The sequence below is a fragment of the Canis lupus genome, chromosome 1, assembly GCF_003254725.2.
Source record: "Canis lupus dingo isolate Sandy chromosome 1, ASM325472v2, whole genome shotgun sequence".
NCBI classification, from domain to species: Eukaryota; Metazoa; Chordata; class Mammalia; order Carnivora; family Canidae; genus Canis; species Canis lupus.
The window spans coordinates 86,029,624-86,036,911 of record NC_064243.1 but is presented as its reverse complement, the minus strand read 5'-3'; positions in this window follow the sequence as shown (position 1 = coordinate 86,036,911).

Sequence of the window (7,288 nt, the reverse complement as noted above, 5' to 3'; positions counted from 1 at the left end):
GCTCAGCAGGAGCCTGCTTGAGATCCTCTCTCTTTTCATCTCCCTTTGCCCCCACCCCTGCTCATGTTCTCTCTCTCTCTAAAATAGTAAATAAATAAATATAACTTTTTAAAAAATTTTTTAAACTTTTTTTTAAAGGATGTATTTAAAATAAAACACAAATATAGAACTTTTCAAAACTTGAGATTTTTCTAATCATCTCTATTTCTGTGATAGGAAACATACAGAACTTTTTTTTTCTCTTTACCATTGATGGTTTTCTTCTCAGATCAGGTAAAACCTTTCATGAGACATACAAAATTCTGACTCGAATGCATTTTCAAGCACAGCTCTAGGCACTGGAGTTCAGTATGAGCAAGTCATTCTCTTGAGTGCCTCAGTTTAGTAAAACAATCTAGCCATGCTCACTCCTAGTTATTTAACCATCCCACCAACCAGAATAGTTTTGGCCATGCTCCTCACTATCATCTTTTTTTTTTTTAAGATTTTTATTTTTAAGTTATCTCTACACCCAACATGGGGCTTGAGCTTACAACCCCGAGATCAAGAGCTGCACGCTCATGGGGCAGCCTGGGTGGCTCAGCAGTTTAGCACCACTTTCAGTCCAGGATGTGATCCTAGAGACCTGGAATCGAGTCCTACATCAGGCTTCCCTGTATGGAGCCTGCTTCTCTCTCTCTGCCTGTGTCTCTGCCTCTCTCTCTCTCTCTCTCTCTCTCTTCTCTCCCTCTGTGTGTGTGTGTGTGTGTGTGTCTCTCATGAATAAATAAATAAAGTCTTAAAAAAAAAAAAGAGTCACATGCTCTACCAACTGAGGTAGACAAGGGTTCCTCTCACTGGCACCTTTTAAGTAACTCCACCAAAAACGTTTTACATTTTTCTTTCCCAGCAGAATAATAATAATAAAACAAAACAAAACAAAAAAAAACAAAAAAAAAAACAAAAAAAAAAACCTACTCCAACAATAATACCTCTACTTTATGAAACACAAATACATTTCCTTTTTATCAAAATATTGTTACAGAGAAGAATTATCTTAACATTCCTGGTGGCATACCTAAGATACAGAAATAGACAATTGTCAGAAATATTTTTTTTATTTTTTTTATTTTTTTAAAGATTTTATTTATTTATTCATGAGAGACAGAGAGAAAGAGGTAGAGACACAGAAGGAGAAGCAGGCTCTATGCAGGGAGCCTGACGTGGGACCCAATCCCAGGTTTCCAGGATCAGGGCCTGGGCTGAAGGCGGCGCTAAACCGCTGAGCCACCAGGGCTGCCCCAGAAATATTTTTTATCATAACTGCAGAAAGCAAGATGACTATTTTTTTTTTTCTTAAAACAAACAACAAACATATATAAGAATTATCTGCTCTGGGATGAGTATTATCATCTGCAAAAAGAAAGTTTAAGATGGTATCATGGGGGATCCCTGGGTGGCGCAGCGGTTTGGCGCCTGCCTTTGGCCCAGGGCGCAACGCAATCCTGGAGACCCGGGATCGAATCCCATATCGGGCTCCCGGTGCATGGAGCCTGCTTCTCCCTCTGCCTGTGTCTCTGCCTCTCTCTCTCTCTCTCTCTCTGTGACTATCACAAAAAAAAAAAAAAAATTAAAAAAAAAAAAAAAAAAGATGGTATCATGGGGGATCCCTGGGTGGCACAGTGGTTTAGCGCCTGCCTTTGGCCCACGGCGCGACCCTGGAGACCCGGGATCGAATCCCATGTCGGGCTCCCGGTGCATGGAGCCTGCTTCTCCCTCTGCCTGTGTCTCTGCCCCTCTCTCTCTGTGTCTCTATGAATAAATAAATAAAATCTTTTAAAAATTAAAAAAAAATAAAGAAGGTCTACTGGTATACAAGATTATTTATGATATATTTTAAGAAAAAAAGCATATAAAAATACATGTAAAATCCCTACTCATGTTTTTAAAGTTGTAAAGAATATATAACAAAAGTGTCCTGAAGATGCCCCTGGAATGGTAATCACATACATGGCATTTATTTTCTTCTCTATATTTTTGTGTGCTTTCTCTTTTTTTATTAAAGATTTTTATTTATTCATTCATGTGAGACACAGAGAGAGAGGCAGAGACACAGGCAGAGGGAGAAGCAAGCTCCATGCAGGGAGCCCGACGCAGAACTCAATCCCAGGACTCCAGGATCATGCCCTAGGCTGAAGGTGGCCCTAAACAGCTGAGCCACCCGGGCTGCCCTTTTGTGTGCTTTCTAAATTTTCTTTCTTTCTTTTTTTTAAAGATTTTATTTATTTATTCATGAGAGACACAGAGAGAGAAGCAGAGACACAGACAGAGGAGAAGCAGGCTCCATGCAGGGAGCCCGATGTGGGACTCGATCCCGGGACTCCAGGATCATGCCCTGAGCTGAAGGCAGATGCTCAACCGCTGAGCCACCCAGGCGCCCCTAAATTTTCTACAATAAACATGTAGTGCTCTTGTAGTTAAGAAGAAAATTCTGGGGCAATTGGCTGGCTCAGTCCACAGAGCATGAGACTCTTGATCTCAGGGTTGTAAGTTTGAGCCCCACGTTAAATGTGGAGATTACTTAAAAATAAAAATCTTTTTTAAAGTTTCTTTTCTGTCTTCCTTCTTTCTTTTCTTCCTTTCTTTCTATTTTTTAATGTAGGCCTTTCTCAATTGACTGTCCAAATGTGATAATGACATGAATTTAGGAGACAGTTTGCAACAGTGTTGCAGTTGTGTTCAGATCACACTTGCTGTTGCAGATGCATGCAGGCCATTTGTCATCCTTGGCTCTGGAGCTCAGCAGAGTTTCCTTTCCTTCTGTGGCACGCAATCCAAGGAGGACCGCCTCAGTGGGCTGGCCCAGAGCCACCAAGCCTTCCAAAACCCTGTTGGAGGAGCAGAAAGACCAATTCCGCACTAACAGGCAGATGGTGAAACATCCTCTTGGCTCTTGTAAATTCAGCCATATTGGTGCAGACACAGCTGATAAAAAGGCAAGCAAGTTCTGCAAGGCCAGGCAAAATTAGTCCTCTCTCAAGGCAGTGTTGTGCCATGCCAGCTGGCATTTCCTGCCATGCCCTTAGCCAGTTCAGGGCTGAGAAACTAAGTGGATGATGTGCAAAAAAAGGCAGGCCGTGAACTGAGGACCTGGGCATCTCAACTGGTGAAGAGGTGGGCTCTGAGCCCTGTGACTGTGAAACCGTGACCCCAAAGGGTGAATGAGGTTGAAACTGTCCTCAACAAGACTCCCACTGGAATCCCCCCTCCTCCTTCACAGGAATGTGAAACTGATGAACCTTATCTTTTGGAGGCAAACAACAGGAAGAGCTCCAGGCAGCTTGGGCCAGTGTGAGCTTGACCACTGAATCACATCTGCACAGATGGACCATGGGGTGTCCTCAGCTGTAATATTAAAATCTTTGCCCAAGGAGGAACACACGCCTCATTCACACAATATAGGATACATGTATAGGCATCTGTCCCAAGTACCCCTGCACAACCCTGTGCTGGCCTTTACCCGCAATGACAAAACTCTCCTTTCTGAACATTTATCTTAACCCTAAATAAAATAAATCCGCTCATCCTCACTCTGTGAGCCATGGCTTTGGAAGTTTTCCCCTGTGATCTCCTTCTTTTCTGCAAGTAAAGTTTCTTTTTTGTGACAACTCCACCTAGTGTAGTTTCTTATCTGTCACTTACCAAGGAGGGAACTCACTTGAGTTTAGCTGTCAGGAAGCAGAAAGAATTCCATATGACAGTGGAGTAGAGGGAGCTCTGGATTTCCCCATTCTAGTACGTATAATTATTCACTATACCATTTATTTAAGAGAATGTTTTTCACCAAGATTGAATTTTTTCCACTGCCTATAAAGCTTCTTAGCCCATTGTTTTTTGTTTGCTTGTTTTTAAAGACTTTATTTATTCATGAGAGAAAGAGGCAGAGACACAGGCAGAGGGAGAGCAGGTTCCATGCAGGGAGCCTGATGTGGGACTCGATTCCGGGTCTCCAGGATCACGCCCTGGGCTGAAGGCGGCGCTAAACCGCTGAGCCACCCGGGCTGCCTTTTTAGGCCATTGTTATTTTTTTTTTTTAATTTTATTTATTTATGATAGGCACACAGTGAGAGAGAGAGAGAGAGAGAGAGAGAGGCAGAGACACAGACAGAGGGAGAAGCAGGCTCCATGCACCGGGAGCCTGACGTGGGATTCGATCTTGGGTCTCCAGAATCACGCCCTGGGCCAAAGGCAGGCGCCAAACCGCTGCGCCACCCAGGGATCCCTAACCCATTGTTATTAAACAGCCTGCTTCTCCCTCTGCCTGTGTCTCTGCCTCTCTCTCTCTCTCTCTGTGTGACTACCATAAATAAAAATTAAAATAAATAAATAAATAAATAAACAGCGCGTTTACTATATAATAGGGAGCAATGCAGGTTTGGGTTAAAAGCTTGAGACAGAATCAGAGAGTTCTAGTTAAATCTGAACTCTCTCATTTGGTAACAGGATAATATTGGAAGAATTACTTAAATTTGGTGTCAGTTTCCTTACCTGTAAATTAATAATAATAGTAGAACCTATTTCCTAGGGTGTGTCCGTGCCTCTTTCTCTCTCTGTCTCTCAAGAATAAATAAATAAATAAATAAATAAATAAATAATCTTTTAAAAATATAGAAAGTGTAAAAATAATTTTGTTATTAGCTTAAAGCACAAAATCTTAGAATTTTTTAAAATAAAATCTTAAAAAATAAAATAAAATCTTAGATTTGTAAAGGGACCTTAGAAAGAACCAATTTCAGTCCTTTCATGTTACATAAGGCAACTATGAGTCAAAGAGGTTGAGTATAGCCTTGGGACCCCTAAGAGCCATTTTATTTTCTTTATATATGCCAATAATTAAAAAAAAATTTTTTTTTTAATTTATGATAGGCACACAGTGAGAGAGAGAGAGAGGCAGAGACATAGGCAGAGGGAGAAGCAGGCTCCATGCACCGGGAGCCCGACTGTGGGATTCGATCCTGAGTCTCCAAGATCACGCCCTGGGCCAAAGGTAGGCGCCAAACCTGCTGCGCCACCCAGGGATCCTTATGCCAATAATTAATTAGAAAATGTAATGTGCTTTCCTGAGAAACAAACAAAAAAAAATGTTTTCCTAAATCATGTGGAAATTATTTCTATGATTTCTATTGTTTTGAATCGTTTATTTGCTTCTTATTGAAATTTGACTGTCACTTCGGAAAGTCTTTCCAAAAAGAATCTGGCATTTTGGCTAAATAACCCACTTGATCTTTGTTGCAGCTTCTTTGCCAAATCCATTGTGATTGCTCCAAATAAGCTTCGAATCTCCCTTTCTGTTGTGTCTCTTCTATGTAGCCTGTTTTCTCTGTTTTTCTAGCCACTTTTGGCTAGTGAAAAAAAATACTTTCAACTTTAGACGAGCCAAGTTTGATTCATTGACTCCAATCAAATACCTTCTCTGGAAATCAAGACTCTGGATATGTAAGTGTGCAGGGCAACAAGACAGAAGAAAAGGGCACTCACAGAGAATAGAGAGAAAGCAGACTAACATTTATCCCGTGCTTTCCATATGCACATGGACTCCCCTAATCTTCATAACAACCCTATGAATTACATAATACTATTCTAAAGGTAAAAAAGCTAAGTGCTAGAGAGCAACTTGCCTGAAGTCACACAGCCAGGAAATGATGGAGTTGAAATTTGAACCTTTCCAGTAAACCAGCCACACTCTTGCCCACTCATGGCATTCACGACATTCAATTGATGTCATACCTCTTGATGTAAAAGAAACAAAAAACCAACAATGAACAAAATGAAACAAAACGAAAACCCAATTCTTACAAGATGGTATAGTCATACATTTGGAGAAAAGAAATCCATTATGCAATTCACTAAAAAGCACACCAAATGTCTAAGGGGTATTACCAATACATTGTGCTTCAATTGTTAAGACTCATCCCAAGTAAGGTAAATGATGCATTAGTCCTTCCTAATAAGATTTTCTTATATTATTATGTGTTATGATTCTTGTATCACAAGACAGGAACTTAATGGATGAAGACAAAGAAAAATTGTATAGATTTTATTTCCATAAAAACTTTTCTTTAAATCCAATCTCCTTGTAATTGATCAAATCGTTTTTGTAGCCTTTTTGAGGTTAAAGGGTTTGTGTTCTCCTTCACCTCCCTCCTCTGGCTTTTTTTCAAGCATTTTTCCAGTCCACTTACAGTTCAGAACAGATGTAGATGCTGGCCTGCTCCCAGAATCTTGCTGCTAAATCATGACTCCACCATTCCCCGTGGACTGAGTAGTGCCAAAGTAGAAAATGACTTCAGCGCACAGCAGAATCTGTGTTGCTGCCAATCCGGTTTAAGCCCAAAGGAAGCAATTCTATTTGCAGCACTATTTTTTTTTTTTAAATTTCCAGTTTATGCCAAGAAGGTATAGTACATCACATTTTTGATGATTTATACAGTACATCTTAAGGCCTGTCTCTCCCCTACGGCCTCAAAATTGTCATTTGTCAATTCCCCAGACTGGAAGAGCAGCAAAAAAAAAAAAAAAAAAAAGCAATCTTCAGAACATTGGAGATACGCAGATTAACAGGAACTCAACAAGAAAATAAAATGGATTTCTAAAAAAAAAAAAAAAACCCTCAAAACTGCAATTCATTTAAAATACGAATACAGTTAGAGCATATGACCCGGAAGATTAATACAGGATAACTCTGGGTTACTTACATGTAATAATGTCAACTGTATCATTTCCCCATCACTGTTGGGTATAGGAAGCTGTACTATGTTGATAAAGAGCAGATGAGAAAGGGAACAGCTGTCAGTAACTTAGCCCTTTATGATGGCAAAACAGCTCCAGAAAACCCTGAGCTCACAAAACTACAGTATGCAGCAAAAACAAAGGGACCTGGAAGCCTGGGTGGCTCAGCTGTTTCCCGCCTGCCTTTGGCCCACGGCATGATCCTGGGGTCCCAGGATCAAGTCCCATTATCGGGCTCCCTGCATGGAGCCTGCTTCTTTCTCTGCCTGTGTCTCTGCCTCTCTCTCTCTGTGTCTCACATGAATATATAAATAAAATCTTTAAAAAAAATAACAACACAAAAACAAAGCAACCAGAAAGTACTGTTAAAACTTTCAATTCCAGAAACATCTGGACAATATCCAATACATAACGGCCTTGACTAGGTGCAGCTGAACATGTTGATTACATTTCAGGCAGCAGTACCAAGTGGTATCCTGATGACAAATTTGGGACTTCAAAGAACCTGTCTCTTCAGGGT